Here is a 22,970-nt window from a genome sequence, read left to right as displayed (position 1 = left end):
ATTTTTAATCAGATAATTCGGAAAATTAATGAAAATACACCCTTCACAATAGCCACAAGTAGTATAAAGTGTATATTGATGTATCTCTAACCAAGCAAGTGAAAGACTCATATGAAAAAAAAAAAAAAACCTTAAGTCTCCAAAGAAAGAAATGGAAGATGTGTGTTTCTTGTATACAGCAGAATGATAGGTCCTGCTTTTGCATTAACTCTTTTAGCCTCTTTTTATTGGGGAATTGAGTCCATTGATGTTGAGAGATATTAATGACCAGTGATTGTCAATTCCTGTTATTTTGATATTGGTGATAATTGTGTGTGTGTATGTGTGTGTGTGTGTGTGTGTGTGTCCCTTCTTTTGGTTTTGCTGGTATGAAATTTATTTTGTTTTCTTGGGTATAATTGGCTTCTGTGGGTTGCAGTTTTCCTTCTAGTATCTTCCATAGGGCTGAGTTTGTGCATAGACATTGTTTACACATTTGGTTTTGTCACGGAATATCTTGTTTTTTCCATCTATGGTGATTAAATTTTGCTGGGTATAGTAGTCTGCACTGACACTTGTCTGCAAGATATCTTCCCAGGCCTTTCTGGATTTTAGACTCTCTGCTGAGAAGTCAGGTGTAATTCTGATAGTGAAAGACCCCCGAAGGGAGACCCTCACTCAAGCCTTGGGATGGCACGCACCCAAAGACACACAAACGACCGTCTTGCTGTAAACACATGAGGCAGTTTATTGGCGGAGCTCCGGGTCGACACGTATCTCACGCAGGAGACAGAGGGGTCGACCCAGAAGCCCAGGGGTTAGGGGTTTATATGGGCAAGGATCGGGGGGAGTGGGAAGTTTTGGCACGGCCACACACGATTGGTTGTTTTAAACATTTGAACATCAGCAAATTGCATAGGCAGATCTGGGGTAAGCTCAGACTTAGTCACATGGGTACAGTCCTTGGTTCCTGTCTTTCTTGGAACCCGAGGGTAGATGTTTATCTGAGCTAACGACACATCTGGTTAAACTCAAACCTGGAACATTGTGTGCAGGCCTCAAGGGGGGGGGGGGGATTAAACAGACACCATAAGATTGGATGAGGGGTCTTGGCTCATTACTCACTCGACCATGTCCGGTACCCTGTTTCTCTCAGGAATTTGTCCTTGTGTATTCTCTCTATCTTTTATGGCCAGCCGGTCCCTGGAACACTCAGTAGGCCTTTGTCTCCTATCTCCGCATTCTTTGTGACTTATCATCTGGGACCTTGGGCTAGCATACCTGTCGACCTGCACTTATGAGTTAGAGAGCTCTGCTGTTCTGGTTGCTTTAATGCTAATTAAAAATTTTCCCTTTCAATAGGTCTGCCTTTACATTACTCGTCCTTTTTCCTTTTCAGCTTTAATATCTTTTCTTTGTTCTATAGATTTGGTGTTTTGATTATTATGTGGCAGGAAGCATTTCTTTTCTGGTCTAGTCTTATTTGGTGTTCAATACGCTTCTTGTATGTGTATAGGCATCTCTTTAGATTGGGGAATTTTTCTTCTATGATTCTCTTGAAAATATTTTCTGGGAATCTTCTTCTATTCTTAGGTTTGGCTCCTATTCTCCTCTCTAGATTTTTTTATCCCAAGATTCCTTCAACTTGTGTTTTCTTTATTGCTTCAATTTCCATTTTCAGGTCTTGAACCGTTTTATTTCCTTTACCTGTTTGATTGTATTTTTATGCATTTCTTTGAGAGATTTATTCCTTTCTTCTTTAACTATCTCTATCACCTTTATAACATTGGATTTAAGGTCATCTTCTTGTGCTTCAGCTGTGTTAGGATATGCATGGTTTGCTGCATTAGGATAGCTGGGATCTGGTGGTGCCATATTACCCTGGCTCTTGTTGATTGTGTTCTTATGCTGGCCTTTAGCTATCTGGCTGTCCCGGTGTTGGCTGGATGTCCGTGGTTCTGGCGGGACTCCTTGGGAAGGCAGGCAGAGCCTTGGCCCTTACCATGGAGCTCAGGGAACAGAGTAACAGAATACAGATCATTGCTGCTCACTGTGCCTCAGGTCGACCCAGCAGGCAGAGTATTGGTGGGGAAAGGGTCTAACCTGGATGTTCCTGGGGCCCAGGTGGCCTTCTTGGGAAGGCAGGCAGAGCTGTGGGCCTGATAATGGATCTCAGTGGACAGCACACAGCTCACCTCTGCTGGCTGTGCCCTGAGTTAACCCAGAAAGTAGGGTATTGGTGGGGAGGGGTAAAGTATTTTAAATTAAGGCATAAACTCCCAAAATGCTCCTCAGATATCATGTTTTCATTTATACTTCTATAGATAATGTAACACAATGTTCATTTCCCCATATTCAGTAATGGATATTACTTTGTCATCTATTGTATGAAAAAAGTTTTTTTTTTTTTTCATTTTAATTTTCATTTGGTGGGCAGTTAGCCTTCTAATTTGTTACTTTCCCTTGAATTTGCCTTGTCACTATCTATTCTTCTATTGGGCAATTTTCCTTATTGGTTAGAGGGTGTTTATATATTATAGAAATCAATATTTTGTTATATTTATGTCTTTTCCAGTTAAATGTTTGACTTTTTAGCTCAGTTCACAATGAAGTTTAAAGTTGTGAAAAGCTATATATCCTACTGCAATCTTTTCTAGGAAAATACTCATCACTTTAGGATTGTTAAATGCCATGTATGATGTTCTCATATTTTTATAGTCTTTTTTAATCTCTTCATCTCATATGGGATTTCTTATACACAAGATGTTATACACTCAATTTTTCCAAATAGAACTATCTGCGTGTGGCTCCTGTAGTAGTCTGTTTCCAAGTTTTTTTTTACTTCAATACACAGGACTCTGTGGTCTTTCACATTATTACATTTATGTATTTTTCTATTTCTGTGTAAGAAAAGACTTGTATTTGCTGTTCTTTTACAGCAATGTCTACTCTGACAACTGCTGTAGAAACATATACACTCTCTCCCTCCTTTGTATTTTTTAGCTTTTTTGTTTGTTTGTTTCTTGTTTTCTTTTTCATATGTTTTTACTTTGAGAAAATCAGAAGAATTTCTATTGAAATTACAGTGAATTTATAAATTTACTCTGGAAGAAATTACCAGTTTATATTCTGTCTTCTCACTCAGAACCAGCATACATCTGTCATAATTCATTGCTTTCCATATATTGAAGTAGAAATGTCTTAATATACATTTTGTACACTCCTGGTTAAATTTCTCCCTAGGTATCCCATGTTCCATCATTGTTGTTATGAATAGCATCTATATGTTATGCTGTCCTGCTGGGTAACAGCAGATCTGTGATGTTGGGTTTCAGCCTGATGTTTGGACAATTCACTGAATTTTTCTTAGTTCTGAGAGATTTTGAGTTTGCCTTTGGTTTTCTAGGCAGAAGTCAAGACTTCTGGATTTCTGCAATTTGTTGTAAATTACAGTTGTCAAACAGCTGTGAAATAGGTGCGGTTAGCAGGGATCAACCAATGAACATCTTTATCGTTTTTTTTCTCCCTTGCTATCCAAAGACACTTTAGAGTACTAACTTTATTTGCCTCTAGCTGCCATCCTGCCTTGCCCCAGGTCATCTTTCCTGGGTCCCCTAGGAGATCTGCTCACTCCACTTATTAACTGGTCTCTAGCTAACTGCTCTCACTCCCAGTGTAGTTTCCATGTAGGAATTAATATATCAATGCATGTGTATAAACACGAAACTCCAGGTCTCATTTCTAGGAGATTGGATGAAGGCTGCCTTGAGGCTCCCACCGGCCCAGCTGAGGCTTCTGATTCCCCCAGCAATGGAGCTGAGGAAAGCACTGAAAGGGCAGCTTTGGTTCTGGCTGGTGTTTGATGCCAACTCCACTTAGGGTTGGTTTGTGGCATCTTTGTTCCTCTTGCCATCAGTTCCCTTCATGAAGGTAAATTTATCTTTTTGCTAAGAGCTTAGCATCCCTCCTTCAGTATCAGGGCTAAGGGACAAACCTGGTGTCTCTTCCTCTTGGTGTTGCTTGCTCCTTTAAGGAGACCTCTTGGTTGCTGTCTAGAATGACCATCATCTAGCATGTGGCCTTCATCTGGGCCCCCAAGTGACAGGCACTCTTCTCACTGTGAGAGGGAGTGCATCACCTCCTGACTCAGCCATGTCCTCAGCACCACAGCCTTCCTCTCACCCATGATGTCCTTAAAAACGTCCCTTATAAACGGCAGAGCTCACAGCTCAAGCTGAGCTCATGAGCCCCTGACAACCCTGAGAGAGGCTGGTCCCTCCATGTGGAGGTGAGGAGCAGGAACGGGAGGTGACACTAGACTGAAAGGTGAAATTGAACATCCAGATTTTCTCAGACAAATCGTCTCTCTAATCTTCAGGTTCCTTTCAGGACCCAGACCTTTGCCCATCCTGAGAGCAGTGCCAGGGAGGGGAGAAAAGCGAAGCCTTTCTTGTTTGTCGACAACAGAAGGCTTGCTTCTCACTCTGGAATATAGAAGTGACTGAGACTCATCCAGGGCTTTCAAGCAAAATTTAGATAATAAAAATAATGCTAAAAGGTAACTATATATCCAGAACACTTATATTTGCTTTTAAGGGGTGTGTGTGTGTGTGTGTGTGTGTGTGTGTGTGTGTGTGTGTGTGTGTGTGTATGTGTGTGTCCACACTCAAGCACTTTACCCGCTGAGAAGTCCTTTAGCCCCACCTTTGATTTTTTAATCTCAAAGTGAATACCAGAAGCCACATGTGGTGCCACATTCCTGTTGGTCCAGCACACAGAAAGGACACAGCACATAGATTAGTAGTCAAGGACTGGCCTGGGCTACATAGTGAGACCTTTCTTAAAGTTTAAAAAAATTAAAAGAGGAATAACAAAAATGTAAGACTAATTTTCTCATTCATAGTATCTCTAGTTTATCAGCATTAAAAATCCTCAGTCTGGGAAATAAATTATACAATAACCTGCATAAGCACGTCCTTAAAGCAAGCTAACTAAACCAAATGCCTTTGATGTGCACCTAAAAGCTGTGTCCATGATGACATCTTAATCTCATTTTTCTTTCAGACTCTGGGCTTTTGTCTTTTACTTTGATCCGCCCTGAATAAAGCTATTGGCAAATGTATCCCAATTTTGATCTTATAAACTGTACATAAATTCACACACCCTCGTGGTAGCCTTGTAATAGAGACAGCGAGCTGTAAACGATGACACAGCAGTGACTCAGGGGTTTGAAGCCCTCCCAGCAGCTGCCTCACCTCTTTATACGGGGCTTCATGCAAAATGCTCCCCTGGGAAGCCTCCTTGATGTTGGGGGGTTACTACACAAGTGGACAGTCTGTTCCCATCCCAGGTGTTAGAAGACTATCATTCAGGGAGCATCAATTAGGTGGAAGAAGAAAATTAACTTTTATAAATGAAGAATCAACAGTAGCAGGTGAACACTGGCCGAAGAGACAGGTAGCTGATGTGAGGAGCCAGGGCACAGCAGGCAGCTGTTCCTGGGCTACCCCCACCCCACACCGTCTTTAACTGTAGAGACATGAGGAAAAGAATGATTAAAATACTGGGGTCCCAGTTAGTTTGAGACAGTGATGTGCCATTTACGTTGATTTTCTTTGAGTACCAATGCTGGCCACATCTGTCACCATGGAGACTCTCACCTTGGCCTCTGTCCATATGGCTTGTATGCAAAGAATAATTTGTCCTTTTACATGGGTTTTGATTTGTCTTGTTGTGCAGTACTGGGGACTGAGCTCAGAGCCTCGGTGTGTGCTAAGCATGTGCTCTATCCTTGAGCTGTAAACCCTTGGTCTTAATTTATGGTATGCAGACGATGGGAACCAAAAGAAAATTAATACCGCATGACATGAGGAAAGTATATGGCGGTCACATGGCAATGTTTGGCTTCATGCTCATGGTCAATACTCCACGTGGGTGCTTGCACCTTACAATAACAGAGTAGAGCAGGGTCATTGTGAGCTCGGAGCACAGAGTGGGCCAGGGGCTACAAGGTGCAGGTGGAGGGGGGACCATAGAGGAGGTCACAAAGGACACACAGACCCTTTAAGTGTTGATTCACTGGCCCTTGACAAGAGAAAGGCACCAGTAAGAAAAGGGAGGTTATTTCCATAGGAACATAGTCTTTGTCCTGGTCATGCCCTAAAACAGTGGGAGATATCCCCCAATTGACATTGGTACATCTGCCTTTCACTGTTTTTTATTGTTTGTTTAATCAAAACCAATGAGGCACAGAATAAGTACCATCAGATAATCCAGAGATAAGAGGTTGTCTGGGGATGCTTCACACACCAAGTGTCTAAACCTTAGCCTCTATGGACTCCTGTGAACCAAAGTAGTTGGTCCAAACAGTCTGAGCATCATTCTGGATCTCTGTTGTTACTTTTTTTTTTTTTTTTTTTTTTTTTTTTTTTTTAGGACTTAGCACACCAAAGTCCTACTGGTACCCATGCAGGAACACTATGGAAATAGATTACAAGTCAGGCTTGGGAGCCTAAAACTGTCTAGAGTATGCAGAATGTGTGAGGCCCTGAGTTCAACCCTTAGCACCAAAAAAATAAATAAAAATCCATTCCTTTGTTTCATTTTATCTAAATTGGGCTGCAAACATCAGCATAGAGCCAGGTGTAGTGGTTCGCCTGTGTTGTCCCAGCACTGGGGAAGCTGACTACAAGTTTATGGTTGGCCTAGTCTGCATAGAGAGCCCCAGGCCAGGCAGAGATCCAGAGCCTGTCCCCCGACCCAGAAAAAATCAGAATGGAAACACCGTCTACTTTGATGTGGTTCCGTTCAGTATTGAACTGAAAGGTCTCAAAGACATTGGTTTTCTACCTCCAAACGCTTTCTTCCAAAGGTTTTTCAGGAACACATCAGTCAGCAAGGAGCTCATACGGTGGGACGGCTAGAAACCCATAATTATCATTAGAACCCAGGCTTCCAATGAAAATGTAAGTTGCCCCAATTAAATAGAAAACCCCTGGAGGGTAGAACGCACGCCAGCCAGCGTCTGTTCTCCTCAAAGCACCTAACACTAGTAACCTGCCACTGTAAACATTTACTGAATAAATGTTCTATTTACTCAAAGAGTTTATTTGTCATTACATATTGCAATTGTGTGTTAATTATCAACATAATTCTGGGTTGTTGATACATTTTAATGTGATTATATTACCTTAAATAAGCATTTGCATACATACATCCATAGGCAGCCATAAGGAGTCCTATGGAACAAGTGAAATACGGTAGCTACGCTTGCCTGCCCCTAAAGCCCAGTACAGGGATTTGTGCCACATGGATGAAAATAATATCTATTCACAAAATGGGAATCTGTTATGTGAAGTGAGCATTATGAAAACAGTTCCCCAAAATGACAAATAAATATAACCCACTTCATAAATATGCATGAAGCCAGAAAACAAATTCCTTGGGAAGCAGCGTGGTTTTTAACTGCAAGTCCGGGTGAACATTTGGGAATAAAACAAACCACAGAATGCATTTCCTGAAGTACTGGTGAACATATTATTTGGCTAACCCTCCATGAGAACTTATTATTTTTTCCCTCCTAAAGCTAAGAAAATGTATAGGACTTCTCTCCTCACAGCTTGAATTCACGGGCAACCACAGCTGCAATGTCTACAGAAGTCCTTAGCGGAGCCACCGCGTGAGAAATGTGTACTTCTTGAGGGAGGTTGGTACTGTGGGGACTCATACAGAATGTGTGATTCAGCACAGCACAGAAATGTGACTATCAAAGCCATGGTAGCCTAAGGTCTCTGTCTTCAGACACTTGCCTGGACTTAGTTGGCCCAGATCTTACTCCCAAGGGCACTGACAACGTCCTCTTATTAAAAAGAGGCACCAGAGTCCCTTGACAGATGACTGAGTAAAAATGATTGCAGAGAGCAGAATCTTTAGTTTTCTAACCAAGATGCATGCGTACCATGCTAAATTGCTATATGTAACTGAAAGCCCTCTGGACTGCCACGTTACCTCCTGCACTTCCTGCTCTACGTCTATGGCCCCCCCTCCTATCTTGTCCTGCCCTGCCCTGTTCTGGCCGGGCCCAGCCTACCCTAGCCCTTTCACAAGTGACAGCAACAAGACATTATCTCATCACCAGAAATTATCCACTTCCTGGTATTTGGAAAGTGTAGCTCTGGACAATGCTTTCCTTTCAGGCTTCAATTTACACATTAGCACAGTGCTTATTTAAAGAAAGGAAGTATGCTGTGGGAACAACTGGATTTTATTCAACCAGAAAGAGAAATGAAATAGTGACATTTGCAGAGAAATGGATGAAGTGCAGAGCCTTATGGTATAGGAAATAACCCAGACTCAGAAAGACAAATACCATACATTTTCTTCCACAGATCCTAGATTTTTATTGGTGTGTGCATGTGTTTGGGGTGTGTGTGTATGTGTAAGTATGTGTCTGTGTGTATGTGTGTGTGTGTATGTGCATGCATGTATGTGTGTATGCCTGTATGTGTATATGGTATGTGTGTGCATGTCCGTGTGTCTGTGTGTCTATGTATGTGCATGTGTGTATGTATATGTATAGTGTTTGCACGTATGTGTGTGTGTACTGGATGTGTGTCATGAAACTAGACAAGGGGCACATGAGAAATGAAAAAGTCATCATAACGGGGTATAAAACAAGGAAACGGATAGGGATAGAATTCACACAACCTCAAAGTCGAAGGAAAGATAACAGATGGGAGTGAGGGGACCAGCAGAAAAGGGTGGGTATGGGGGAGGGGAAGAGGAGAGAAGCAACAACAACAACAAAACAACACATATGAAAATGTCACAGTGAACCCCACTAATTTGAAGATCACTGTTTAAACTAAGAAAAGATCGTGTTAAATAAAAGAGGCTCTGAGTTAAATGGAATCTCCTAACCTTTGGAACTGGTGTCCTAGGACCCAGGACAGACACGCTGAGTAAGAGACCGTATCACACAAACCAGCTCTGGTCATCTGACGACCAAGATGGTCTATTAGAAAGATGTGGAGTAGATGACTGGATTCTGACAAGGTTGTCAACAAAGCACAGAAAATGAAAAAAATGAAAGGAGACCAGAACTTGAACCAAGACCTATCCATAAAAACCAACCCTACACAGGCCCCTGGCACACTGTTCTAGAATCACCAGCTGACCCGGGAGAGAATTCTCAAGTGCTCCCCGTGTCTTTGTATACTGCCCCAAAGCTGAAGTCCAGGCTTAGCTTTGGCCAAATGCCCACTGACTAGCTATATGAGGACAGGTTTTTAAAAGAAAAACAAAACACAACTGGAAACCAAGGCTCCTCATTGAGACTCAGGCCCTACTTCCGTTAATCATGGATGTCTCCAAAATAAAGGGGGTTTCAGATGCTCAATTATTGTCCTTTTTATGTGTACCTCCCCATTCTCAGAGAGCTGTAAAACAACACAGGTGGCATGACCACATCTGTAGGGGAGAAATAATGGTGCACATGAAGTATCCCTCCGGGTGCACACACCATCACTGTGGAACGGCCAGTGCCACCTCATTCGAACATGGCACCTTCCCTCGCTCCCCTGACTTTTCTAGTCTACTCAGGGAGGCCAACCAGGTTCCTTACATTCCTCTTGCAGTGAAATGATGGAGGCACACTGTTCCCTGACTGAAGTAAAAGCCTGCAGGATGGCTGGTCCTGGTGAAAGCGGAAACACTGATGCTCACCCCAACTGCAGAGCCCAGCTAAAAGCATGGGGATCTTTGCTTTGACTGCCCAGGGAGAAGTGAGAGAAACTTTAACAATGAGGCAAGCTTTGACTTCCTTCACCTGATTGTTAGCATCTTCCTGAATTTCTTCCAGTGATTTCTTCATTTCCTCTCTATAAAAGTCCTCAATCTGTTTGGCTGTATCGTCCTGTATTTGTTTATGGATTTTATCCATTTCCTCCATTGAGGTTGTTTTTCTTGCATTTCAGTTGTGTCTGAGCTTTAAGATAACTGGGTTCTGGAGCTGCCATATTGTTCTGGCTCTCGTTGTTTGTGCTGTCACGCTGGCTTTTAGTCATCTTGCTGTCTCTGCCATTGGGTGGTAGTTTCTGGTGTCCTTCACTGGCCCTTGAGAGCAGCTCATAGGCGGGTGGCTATAAGTTGAGACTCCTCATTTGTGGGGATCAGGCAGGTAACCTGGGTTCAGATCTGGGAACTTTCCCTGGATTGGCTGGGTGACCTAAGGTCAAGTCCACTTGTGCTCTACACCGTGGGGTCTCCTCTGGGCTAAAAGATCCCTTGGTGGGGAGGCTCTGTGGTACACAGAGGAAGGGGAAGCAGGCTATCCAGATGAGACCTGATTGATATGCTTTGGTCCTATGGTGGGGGAGGAGGTCCCTTCTGTCAGAGGTCTAGGGGAGGGGAACAGGGTAGAAGAGGGAGGGAAGGTGGGAATGGGAAGATACAAGTGGAGAGATAACATTGTGAATGTAATCTGAATAAATTATAACAAATTAAAATAAGAAAAGAAAGAAAGAAAGAAAGAAAGAAAGAAAGAAAGAAAGAAAGAAACTCCCACACTTCACTCTTCACTTCCTGGCCAACTCCTAACCCTCCAGAGGCTGAAAGCCAACAGTGAAGTCAGTCAACCCTGTGATTTTTACATTGAGTTACAAAAATCCCAGTGTCATGCTCGCTTCCATGAAGAACACCCAGACACAAGTTCATCCACAGGTGGCAACACCGTCTTTGTCAAACTTGAAGAGAATCTCAAACCACCTTTCTGGGAGCCAGGAACTTTGGTGTCCTCCATTGCTCAGCTGGGTTATAAAATACTAATAATTCCAATAGGTAAGTTACAACAGGAATGTTTTTACCTATCTGCAATTATTTTAAATGTAGACACTCACCACAGGCGCATCTCGCATTATGGTAAGTGCTGCCACTGTATTACTGAAGGACACTCATTACATTTGCCTGTATTAGATGCGGTTCATAATACTTATAACGACGGCCACCCGTGAGACTGGAAGGAAACAGATGATCCTTGCTCTACCTGATCCTCTCCAGGAGTTGGTAACCTGACACTGAAGAGCCAAGTGCAGCCCAGTCTGCAGACTTCTGCTTTGCTCCAGTCTCCTACTATCAAGGCCCAGAGGACAAAAGGCTGGTGTTTGCTGGAACTGGCTGAGACAACACTCCTTCAGCCAAGTTGGGGAAGAAGTTCAGCACCCCACTGCAGAAGGCAAACATACCAAGACAGCCTTCCCAGGCTTGGCAAAGGCGCCCTGTAATTATGCATTACCACCTAACAGGTGCTAAGTGCACATCGTTGTAGAGAACTTTGCAAACTGAGAAGACGGTGTGAATACCTATCATTAATAACAATCACGTTCCAGCAATCCTGGTATTCAGGAGGCAGTTGAGATACAGGCAGCCTCTGCAGGGAAACCACTAACGTACAAAGGGCTGACATAAATGTTTCAAATACTTGCCCCAGCTGGAAGGCTGCCCAGAGAAGATGACAGGCCCATAGAGCTGTGAGAACGATTCCTTCGATCTGCCCCTGAAGAGGAGAACACTGCAAGGGAAGCCATCACGTTTCCTTACAGAATAACTGTTTGGAGGAGACTTGCCAGTGCAAGACTTGCTTCCCTCTGCCACTCCTACTAGCCACCTTTCCAGTGACAATGAACACAAGTGAGGTTTCGAGAAAAAAATGTCCAATGGTAGGTGTCACCTATAGAAAAATTTCCAGGAGAAGCCAGCTCATTTATAGTGCATGGGGGTGTTTATTTGGTTATTTTGCAGTCCTGAGGTTCTTATGTGAGCAAGTACCTGCCCTGCAACTGACCTACATCTCCTGGCCTCCTTTGACTGCATACTTTTGAGACAGGCTGGTCTGGAACTGACTCTATAGCCCAAGATGTCCTTGATCTTTCAACCTTGTCTTGGCCTCACAAATGTCTGTTACAGACACTAAGCCACATAATTCTTTGTGTGTACGGTGAGGTTGTGGGGCGAGCATATCTGTGTGTGTATGTGTGTGTGTATGTGTGTGTGTGTGTGTGTAGTGTGGTGGGTGTAGGGTGTGTATTATGTGTGCAGTACGTATGATGTGAGGGTGTGGAGTGTGGGTATGTTGGGTGTGATGTTGGTGGGCAGGTGTGCGTGGGTATGGGTGTAGTGTGTATGTATGTGTGAGTATGTTGTGTGGGTATATGTATGTTGGATGTGTGTGTGTGGTATGTGTATGTGTATGCATGAGTATGTATGGTATGTGTGTGTATTTGGTGTGTGGTAGGAGTAAGGTGTGTATGTGTGTATTCTGTATGTAGTATGTATGATGTGAGGGGGTAGAGTGTGAGGTATGTGTATGTTGGGTGTGGTGTTGGTGGGCAGGTATAGGTGGGTGTGGGTGGGTGTGGCGTAAGTGTATGTTTATGTGTGAGTATGTGGTGTGAGTGTGGGTGTTCCTGTAGGTATGCATCTGGGAGGCCAGAGGTCAACCTAGACTTCCTTCCTCAGGAGCTGGCCACCTTATTTAAGAAGGGCTTATCCTTTGGCTAGGCCGGGTAGAGCCAGGGATGATGGAGCACAGTCTGGTACTTTGTTAATTGCCTGCCCCCCTCCCCGAGATTCTTACTGTTTAAGAGCAGACTGTCATGTACCCCAAGTACTGCTTTTAAACCTTGACTCACCTATTTAAAGTTGGTTGGTTAATAAAAAAAAAAATCAGCAGAGCAGCTTTTTTTCTACAGAACGTGGGAACAAAAGGACACTCACTGTCAGTCATTAGACTTAGAGTGAAAGGTCTTAAAACATTCAGCTGGGACAGGACGCAAGGGTGGGGGGCAAAGCTGGAAAACATCACAAAAACAAAGTCTTATAAATGAATATGAGCAAAGCTCATATGAACTCAGAGAGGCTGAGGTAGCATGCACGGGGCCCATTAAGTCTGCATCCTCAACCTACAGATTATAGCTTCCAGTTTAGTATCTTTATGGAGCGCCTCAGTATGCCAACAAGTGAGTCTCTGATTCGCGTGCCTTCTCTTGGGCTATTTTCCTTTCGGTGGTTTGTCTTCTCCAACTTAAATGTGATATTTTTTTAACCTTATAAGAAATGAATAAATGGATGTAAACCTTGCCAAAAAAAAATAAAATGCCTACACACTTTGGCGGGAGGGGGAGAGGCGTGAGGAGGTGTGGCCACAGTCCGCAGGCTTTGAGGACAGAAGGATTGTGGGTAGGAGAGAGGTACAGGAGGGGAAAAAAAGAAGCAGGATTGCCATGGGATAGAAAAGAACATGCAGGCCAGGAGGAAGAACTCTGAAGTGGCCCATTTGTACCACATAACCAAGTGTTTTGGGATCATGGGTGGGAAGTAGTCCAGACAGAAACGATTACAGCAGATGACATGGGATGGGGCTGGAGATAATGGGGGGGAGTTGACGGGTTGACATCTGCCCAGCCCCAGGTAAAATAAGGCTTATTCTGAAATACAACAACTGTCTGTGTCTTCTATTGATTGATAATGGGTTAGACAATGCTACCATAATAATTATTCTTATAATAAACCTTATTCAGATTTTTTTTTTATATTTACAACAACACAGGGATCTACCTGTCTCTGCTTTTCCAGCACTGAGATTACCCCTGGCTGAGATTTTCACATCGGTGCTGGTTACTAAATTCAAAGCTTCAAGTTTGTGAGGCAAGCCCTCTGTCCCCTGAACTTCTTCCTCTGTAGCTTATAAATTCTTTTCCTTGAAGTAATTACGGAATTTAAAGAGACTTAGGTGTTGGCTTTCTATTTACTCTTACTGGGTTCCCATTTTTCAAACTTTTCATTGTAGAATTGATCCAAATTGTCAACCTTTATGTGTCTCTACACCTTCGAGTGCCTACAGTTCTGAACAGAGGTGCCACCCAGTTAGGTTCTGCTTTGCTCATCACAGGACATAACTTCATGTAAAGTTAGACATTTCCTCTCCTTAGGGACCAACCCCTTGATGATAAGCCCACAGGGACCAGAGAAGTTGTTCGGGCCTCTGCATTGGAGTCCCTCGGGGAGGACCATGATGGTGCTCCTTATTAGACTCACTGCATAGCTGAGTCACTCTAACACAAGGTCCTCTAGTTGAACATTTAAATACTCAGTAAACTGTCAGGTGATAGCACAGAAATCACCTAGCAGCATGTTAAGTAAGCTTACCTTTTCCTGAAGGTCCTTCCTTCATAATTCAAGACTCTGGCAGAGTCTGTCTCAGGGAAGAGCCTCAATGCGTAAAGGACAAGACAAGCATGGCCAGAGGTGCATTCACTCGCGTTTGCCCTAGTTGAAAAACTCCCTGGACTCATTTTTAAAGGGAAACTAAGCAAATAGCATAACAAGATGTTTGACACTATTAGTTTTTCTGCTACTGAGCATGTTTTCAAAGAAATAACTGTATTTTATATTTGTTTACAACCCTCTCCAGCCCCTTAAGCAAAGGACATGTAGGCACTGATCTGAAAAGCCAAAGGGCTCATTCCCAGATGTCCAAAATTAACATCTCATTGTATGTTTTCATGGCTTTTTTTAAAAGACTGAAACATACTAAAAACAAGTATGTTCATTTATAGTTCTTATTTGGATTGTGAGATTTCATTTTTTATATTTGGGGGTTTTTTGGTTTGTTTTTTTGTTTTTGTTTTTGTTTTGAAAAAGTCAAGAATGTTATTCGTGTTACTTTGCTTTTTGTTTCTTTGTTTTGTTTTGTTTTTAACTGAACAATGTATAAGAAACTCTCCTTTAGGTAACCTCACCAATCATTTTTCTTCATAACATAACAGGGTAAGACAGTGCAGAGGTTCCTCCATCTTATGCTCTTGGTGAGGCCATTTTGGTTTGAATAAAGTTTTATCTCTTTCATGGGAAGCCCTAGGAGAAATTGCCCAACTCTTTTTCAAGGAACTGGAGGTTAAGATGCTCCAGTCATCTTAGCTTCTGTTAAACTACTTGCTCGCCCAAAACCTCCCCCTGCAGCTTCCTAGGACATGATTTTTACCTTTAAAAGCCTCTTACTCCAAATGCCTGGCAATACACTAGAGTCCCTAGTACTTACGTGTGGTCCCAGACAGCTAGAATAAATACTTTGAATTGGCTATAGACCGTCAGCATGGTCTTCTCTGGTGGGCTCCCTGAAACAGTAATACCTGCATTTGGCTTTTTCTTATGTAGTTTTCATTGTTGTTTTTTAACTTATTATATCATCAGACATTCAGGGTTTTATTTCCCACTAATCACCTTACTTTGTAACAGGGAGGAACCTCTGCCCTGCCTTGGCCTGTCACAGTTTCGTCTGCTGGGCCCACAGTCTGAACTTTAAACTTTATTCTGTAGCTTAGAATTCAACTAAAATGAAATCTAATTCTCAGAAACGATTACTTTACCAGCTAGCCAAGTTAGTAAATATTTATTAAAATGAATTTTTAAAACCGATTTAGAATTGGACTTCAGAATTGTTTTGATGTTCCCCGGGAATGTAACTCTGCAGGCTCCTGACTAGCAGGCACAGGGTCCTCTGCAAATGCCAGAGCCTTCTACAATCCTACCACGCCTTCCACATGCTCTTCTGCCCACACAAGGTCCCTCACTGCAGCGTTAGGCAATCAGCCAAGACAGAAGTAAAAAAAAAAAAATCATCTTCACTTATTCTGTGCCTGCAATCTCTTTTATTCTCCAGGCTCAAATGAAAGTGACATCTAGATTCACTTTTTAAAGTTTGTCGTTTTCAAGAAACTACCTGAGAAGAAAGTGGAAAGTGGTTTAGTTTTGACTTGGCAATCAGAATGCCCCTTAAACAGTCCAAAAGACGTTCAATTTTCACCTCAAGCAACAGAGAAGAGTGAGGCTTCGCCTTAACGTGCCCACAGGAGGGATGGAACCTCATCCTGGGAATTTCCAACAGCCTGGGGTCCTTTTACAGAACTCGACCACTGCCTCTGCTTCCCCTCACGGTTTAATTCTGACTTGCGCAGTACATCAGAATAGATGGGAATCGTTTTTCCTAACTGATTGAAACACAAAATATGTGTCTTGGGAATCTACCTCCTGGGAAAAGAGGATGCTACAGACAAGGGATGAAGTGAATCCGGCCCGCAGCCCAGCACTGAGAGTTCTAATTGGAGCAGTACTGAAGAAGGAAGGCAATGTGACCCTGGGATGCGGAGTTTGGTGTTAGAAGCTAATCTAAAATATAGATAGATGAGGCCAAAGAGAGTAAAATACGGGCCATTCTTTGTGATTGGGTGGGCTGGAGGGAGGCTGAAGAGAGAACAGAAAAACAGATCGCAAAGGGGAAATGGCAAGATGCTAAGCCTTGAGACTGACGGATGAGACGCGCACAGGGAGCTCTGAGGGCTCAGTGTGGCGGCTTGAAGGAGAAAGGCCCCTTCAGCTCAAGGGTTTGACAGTTGGTGCCCAGTGAGTGGGCTGCTTAGGAAGGGCTAGGAGGTGCAGCCTTGGTGGAGGTGTGCCACTGGAGGTGGGCTTCCGGTTTCAAATGGCTCCTCCTGCGCGTGCGCCCTCTCCGCCCCACCTCCTCTCTTCCCTCCCCTCCCCTCCCCTCCCCTCCCCTCTCCCTCCCTCCCTCTCTCTCCCTCTCCCCTCACCTCTCCTCTCCTCTCCCATCCCCTCCCCTCCTTTCTCCTACCCTCTCTCTGCCTGCAGATAAAGATTTATACTCTTACCTCCTACTCCAAGACCATGCCTGCCTGCCTACCTGCTGCCTGCCTGCCGCCTGCCTGCCACCACATGCCACCTCACAGTGCATCACAATGGTCTGAAACTGTAAGCAATCCCGACTTAAATACTTTCTTCTAGAACTTGCCTGGTATGGTGTCTCCACACAACAATAGAGCAGTGACTATGACTGAGGGTGTGGGAGCATGTCCTGAGCCTGGCCTGTCACAAGCATCTCTGTAGTTTATATCACCTCCAGCCTAGAACAAGCCATGCTGTTGAGAAGGAAATGAAAATCTCAGTTCTACAAGAGGCACAACTTTACCAAAGAACCCTCGGTTTAAATATATACATATATTATTTATTCACTTTACGCACAGATCAAAGCCCCTCCTTCCTTCCTCCCTCTTCCTCCTATTCCTCCTCCCCCACTCCTCAGGAGGAGGAGCTGCCCATATAAACCCACTCCAGCACAATCTTTACCCTGTACATCTTGTAGGCAGGGTAAATTTGAGGTTGAACTTTTTTGAGGTGGGTTAATGTTCCCTCCACTAGAAGTCCTGCCTGGCCAGAAGGTGGCCATGACCCCTGTTACTAGGAGTCTTAACTAGAGTCACCCCCTATCTTCCCAGGAGCCTCGTCTCCAGCTCGTCTTAGAGACGCCCCAGCCCTTGGTTTCTCTTCTCTCTCCAAGCCTTCTGACCTCTAACTCACACTCTGCCCACATCTGACCCCACCTTCATCTTCCTCCCCACTTCCTCTCCCACCCTGTTCCTTCTCTTCATCCACTTCCACTGTCTATGCTGTTTCCCCTTCTGAGTAAGATTCAAGCATCCTCACTTGAGCCCTCTTTGTTACTTAGCTTTGGGTTGGTGCATTGTAGTATGTTTATCCTGGGCTAGATGACTAAAATCCACTTATTAGTGAGTATATACTACTATATACTGGTCTGGGTTACCTCACCAAGATATTTTCAGTTTCATCCATTTGCCTGAAATTTGCATGATTTCCTTGTTTTTAATAGCTGAGTAGTATTCCATTGTATAAATGTACCACATTTTCTTTATGCATTCTTCTGTTGAGGAATGTCTGGGTTGTTTCCAGGTACTGGCTATTATGAATGAAGCTGCTATGAACATAGTTTATCAAGTGTCCTTTGGTATGGTAGAACATTTTTTGTGTATATGCCTAGGAGTGGTATAGCTGAATCTTGAGGTAGAGCTATTTTCTGAGAAACCTCCAGATTGATTTGCACTCCCACCAGCAATGGATGAGTGTTTCCCTTTCTCTACATTCTCACCAGCATGTGCTGTCACTTGAGTTTTTGATATATCACTCATGAGCATTGATGTCACTTGAGGTTTGTTTTTGTTTGTTTGTTTGTTTTGTTTTTGTTTTTTATCTTAGCCATTCTGAGGGGTTTAAGAAGGAATCTCAGAATCATTTTTATTTGCATTTCACTGATGACTAAGTACGCTGAAAATGTCCTTAAATGCTTCAGGGATGTTAGAGATTGCTCTGTTGAGAATTTTCTGTTTAATTCTGTATCCCATTTCTTAGCTGGGTTATTTGGTTTGTTGGTGTCTAATTTCTTGAGTTCTTTATATATTTTGGATATTAGCCCTTTGTCAGATGTAGGATTGATGATGATATCCTACAGATTGGGAGGGAAGAAGGAAGGAAGGAAAGAGGAAGGAAGAGAGAGAATGTTTGTATTATGATAGGAATGTCTTTTGGGAAAACTGTTATTCAATCCACTACATTAATATAAATGAATGGACGAATTAATAGATAAATAAATAAATAAATAAATGTAGGCAAATCTTGATGAAAAAGCCTTCTAGGGTGGGTGAGATGGCTCAGTGGGTAAAGATGCCCATCGCCAAACCTGACATCTCAAGTTAGATTACCACAAACCACATGATGAAAGGAAATAACCAATATGAACTATAATTTGACCTCTGAACAAAAATGGGCAGGGACGGACACACACACACACACACACACACACACACACACACACACACACACATATGGACTTTTAAAAAAGAATTCCAGAAACTAGAGAGATGGTTCATGATCAAGAGTACACGCTGTAGCCGGGCGTGGTGGCGCACGCCTTTAATCCCAGCACTCGGGAGGCAGAGGTGGGCGGATCGCTGTGAGTTCGAGGCCAGCCTGGTCTACAAAGTGAGTCCAGGACAGCCAAGGCTAACACAGAGAGACCCTGTCTCGAAAAACCAAAAAAAAAAACAAAACAAAAAACAAAAAAAAACAAGAGTACACACTGTTCTTGCAGAAGACACAAGTTCAGTTCCCAGCACCTACATCAGGTAGCTCACAGTCACATATAACCCCAGCTCCAGGGGATCTGACAGCCTCTTCAGGACTCTGTGTCTACCTCTAAGAAACACAGACACAGACATATACATATGATTTTTTAGATAATAAAAATCTTTTAAATTGTTTTAAGTAATTTTATCTAGTGTCCTCCAGGTAATGAGCAGTGCCGACTTCCTGAGTACGACACTTCCTTCCACATCACTCCTCCAGCCAGGTCAGACTGACATTTCCCTCTGAATTATCTCCTTTCTAAAAACCCCTATAAAGCCTGAATTGGAAAACACACTGCAAAACTCTTTCCAGGCCTATCTAGGCCATCACAGGCAAACTCAGAACAAATGTCACTGTCTACAGGAGCCAGGATAATCCAACCACACGTAGCATGCGCTCCTGGGCCATAAAGAGACATTCCGGGAAAACTCAGGGAATCCAAAGCAGCACAGACTTGGGCTATGTGCAAATCATCAACTGCAGTAAGATAAGGACAGCTGGGTATGAGGCCCATGAGTGCTCCCAAAGCCTCCTTATAAGTGTTCCACAAATCTAAAACTAGTATAGACTTTTTAAGTGTTTTCAAAACCCATGTTTGTATATTCCTGGAATAAAAAGTGAGCCTTACTCCAGGGCTTCTCAGACTCATACACTTGGCTTTTATGTCTAGGTAGGGGTGGCCATGGACAGTGACCAATACTTGCTGAGCATCAGCTATAGCCTGGACAGTGACAGATACTTAGACAGTGACATCAGCTGTAGACTTTTGTTCCTAGAGCTTTTCCTACTGTGTACAATGATATTTATCTCCTGAGAATGGGGCAGAATCATTTCGAAGGACCACTGGCATCATGCAAGGCACAGAGGTCATGATACAAGAACAAACAGATTCAACTTCAAGTGCTGGCTACACCAATTACCCTTGGCTGACTCACTTTCACATCTCTGGGGCCTAGATTTCTCTTCTTTAAAACAAAGATAGCAAGAGTCCATAAGTGGGTCAGCTGGATGGCTCAGTGGACAAGCCACCAAGATGAAGTTGTTAAGTTCCATCCTTGGGGCCTGCATGGTAGAAGGAGACAGAAGACTCCTTCAGATTGCCCTGACCTCAACATACATATACATACAAATAAAAAAAAAATCTCAGGATGAATTAGTGAATGAGTAAATGTAATAAAAAAATTGAAAACTGTGAAGATTAAGACAAGATTTTTTTTTAACACACTGACTAAATATAGTTAATCAAACACAAAATATCATCATCTTTATTATGGTCATAGCTCACTCATTCTTTACTCTGGAGAAGAATAATATCATCCTCCAAGTGCTAGTGTATAAGGAACAATTGAATTTGAACTCAGGTCCTCAGACCTGCGATAGTAGAGGCAGCTCCAGGAGAGCAGTGCACTGTGTGTGTGACTATCTTGGCCCAGATGTCTTTGTCTATGGCTTGTCACAGCACAAGCTTGGTGAGCTGCAGAACTTCATGAGGTTCAACTAGAAACAAGTTTGTTTGGTCTCCACCATCTTCATGATGGTATCTCAGACAGGTAATGGAGCTGTCTGCCTCACTGTGATAAAGCAAGCCTCTAACCAATGACTCTTACTCTTATGACTCACTAAAACAACTTAAGTTTAAATCTCAAGTCCACGTCAAAATAGGAGTTGGCCCCTAAGCAAGCTATACAGTGGAAAAGGGAGTAACCCTGAGACACACTCCTTCCATCCCTGTCCTGTCATCAGGAGCAGGGTCAGGGACCTCCTCCAGGGACAGGGATTTCTCATGGGACTTGGGGTACACAGACCCTACAGGGAAGGTGGTACCGGCAGTTCCCTTTGAGGCTCTCTGTGGTGGTTTGAGTAAAAATGGCTCTCATAGGGTCATATATTTGAATGCTTAGTCACCAAGGAATAGAACCCTTTGATCTGATTAGAAGGACAAGGAGGTGTGGCCTTGTTAGAGTAGGCGTGGCCTTGTTAGAGTAGGTGTGGCCTTGTCAGAGGAAGGGTGTCACGGAGGGTGGGTGTTGAGGTTTCATAAGCCTGACCCCTCTCTGCTTGTACATGAGATACTGTTCTAGCACCTTGTCTGCCTGTGTGCTGATACGCTCCCTGCCATGATGGTAATAGACTAACCTTCTGAAGCCGTAAGTCCCTAATTAAATGCTTTTTTACATATAAGAGTTGCCTTGGCCATCATGTCCCTTCACAGGAACAGAACAGTGACCAACACAGTATGTTAGGGTGCTCTGCCCTCTAACCCATAGGGATGCATATAATTGTACGTTATCAAAAAACTGTCTCATCTGTGCTCCCTGCTTCCCTGTATCACTCACGATTCTACCAGCCTTTTCCCTATACAGTGACAGGCTAGTAAACCATGTGTGCAAAGTCCAGGAAATGCAAACCTCATTCTCCCACGAAGGCCCTCACGCCTATGTGGAGAGGAATCTTCTTTGAATTTCTTCAGCTGAATAAGCGTGCAACTAGTTCATGTGCATATTTGAGCTCTGAGTGGTCGCCTGAGGACTCTGGCTCTATCATGACTTAAACAGGGCTCACAGCTTTCTTCCCTCAGGCTCCCCACCCCAAGAGGAGCCCAATCTCCCCTGAATCCACTTACATAAATTCTCTCCTAAAATTTCAAGTCTTTTGGTCACTTCCTTGACAGTTGCAGAAATAACTCATCATATGTTAGTAAGACTTTTGGAAGTGGAATTTCCCACTTCCTTGAATTCTCTTCAAAATGTAAAAGTATCTTCCACCTTTCATCCTCAGCCTGGAGCCTTTAGCTAAAAGGAGTTACAAGGGAAAGAGTCATTTTCAGAAGCTTGCTAGTCTGTTCCTGTATTATAAACAGTAGCGCTTGAATTCAAAACAGCCTTGCGGTAAGCAGGCTGGTAAAGACCTTTCTGTACACCCCGTGACTCTCATAGCTCGTGACTATGGAAGGTTAAGTGAATGCAGAAGGAAGCTCACCTTACACAAGCCTCATACAGACACTCTCAGGACCCCACCACTCTTTTTCTATCCCAGAATAACAGGGGAAAACAAAGATTATCCTAATTTTCAAAGATGGAGAGTGTTAGGGGAATGAATGGTCACCCGCACCAAGTCTCTAAAGTGGCAACAAATCGCAGCTCACACGAAAACGGATGTTCTAACACTGTGCCCTGAGCGAGCCCCCTCCCACCAGCCTGACAGCCAGGAGAGCCAGCTGGCGCTGATTCAGACACAGCTGTATTCTGAGTCCTGCCAAGGTCCCCGAGAATTCCTGAGGTCCATGGCTATCCACCCGTGTCTTGCCATAGGGAGCAGTCTCAACGTTCAGCATCAAGCAATCAGAAAATGTTGCAGGTCAAATGGATCTACTGCTGGGTGACAGGAGGGTATGAAAATGTGTTAGGAAGGACTATCGCTAAAACAGTGCTCGGCAGATAAGGAAATGAAAACGAAAGTATCTGCGGGAAGCCATCGAGCAGAGCCGCCTAAAAGCCACTCCATGATTCCTTGAGAGGAAAACGGAAAGGGGAGTCAGAACAGCTCCCGAACTTGCTGATAAAGATGCCAGATCTCCTCAACTCAAGTCTAGAATGATCGAGTGGCTGCTAGGAGGAGGGGAAAACCGTGAGGGGTCTTTCAGCTGACCCCTTGCCTCCCGGCAGGCCCCCACGCTCCCACTCAAACCAAAGCAAGCTGGCAAAGTGTAACATTCCGCTTAGCGGCTTCCTGAATGGTAATTTCCCACTAGTATAAGCAAGAGGGCAAAGTGCATACAACCTGCATACTAAACGTCGGAATACTCATAAAGACGGACGAGTCTCCTCGCTGAAACGGCCTGCCACCAAGCCTAGACCCTTCCTTCTGCTCAGCTTGGAGCAGAGTATCATGAAAACTGAAATAGCGCTGTTTTTTAATGAGAGAAAAGAAAGTGTTCCACTTGG

The sequence above is a fragment of the Acomys minous genome (assembly GCF_964271855.1).
Source record: "Acomys minous genome assembly, chromosome: 11".
In the NCBI taxonomy this organism is placed as follows: domain Eukaryota; kingdom Metazoa; phylum Chordata; class Mammalia; order Rodentia; family Muridae; genus Acomys; species Acomys minous.
Note: the sequence above shows the minus strand (reverse complement) of the source record.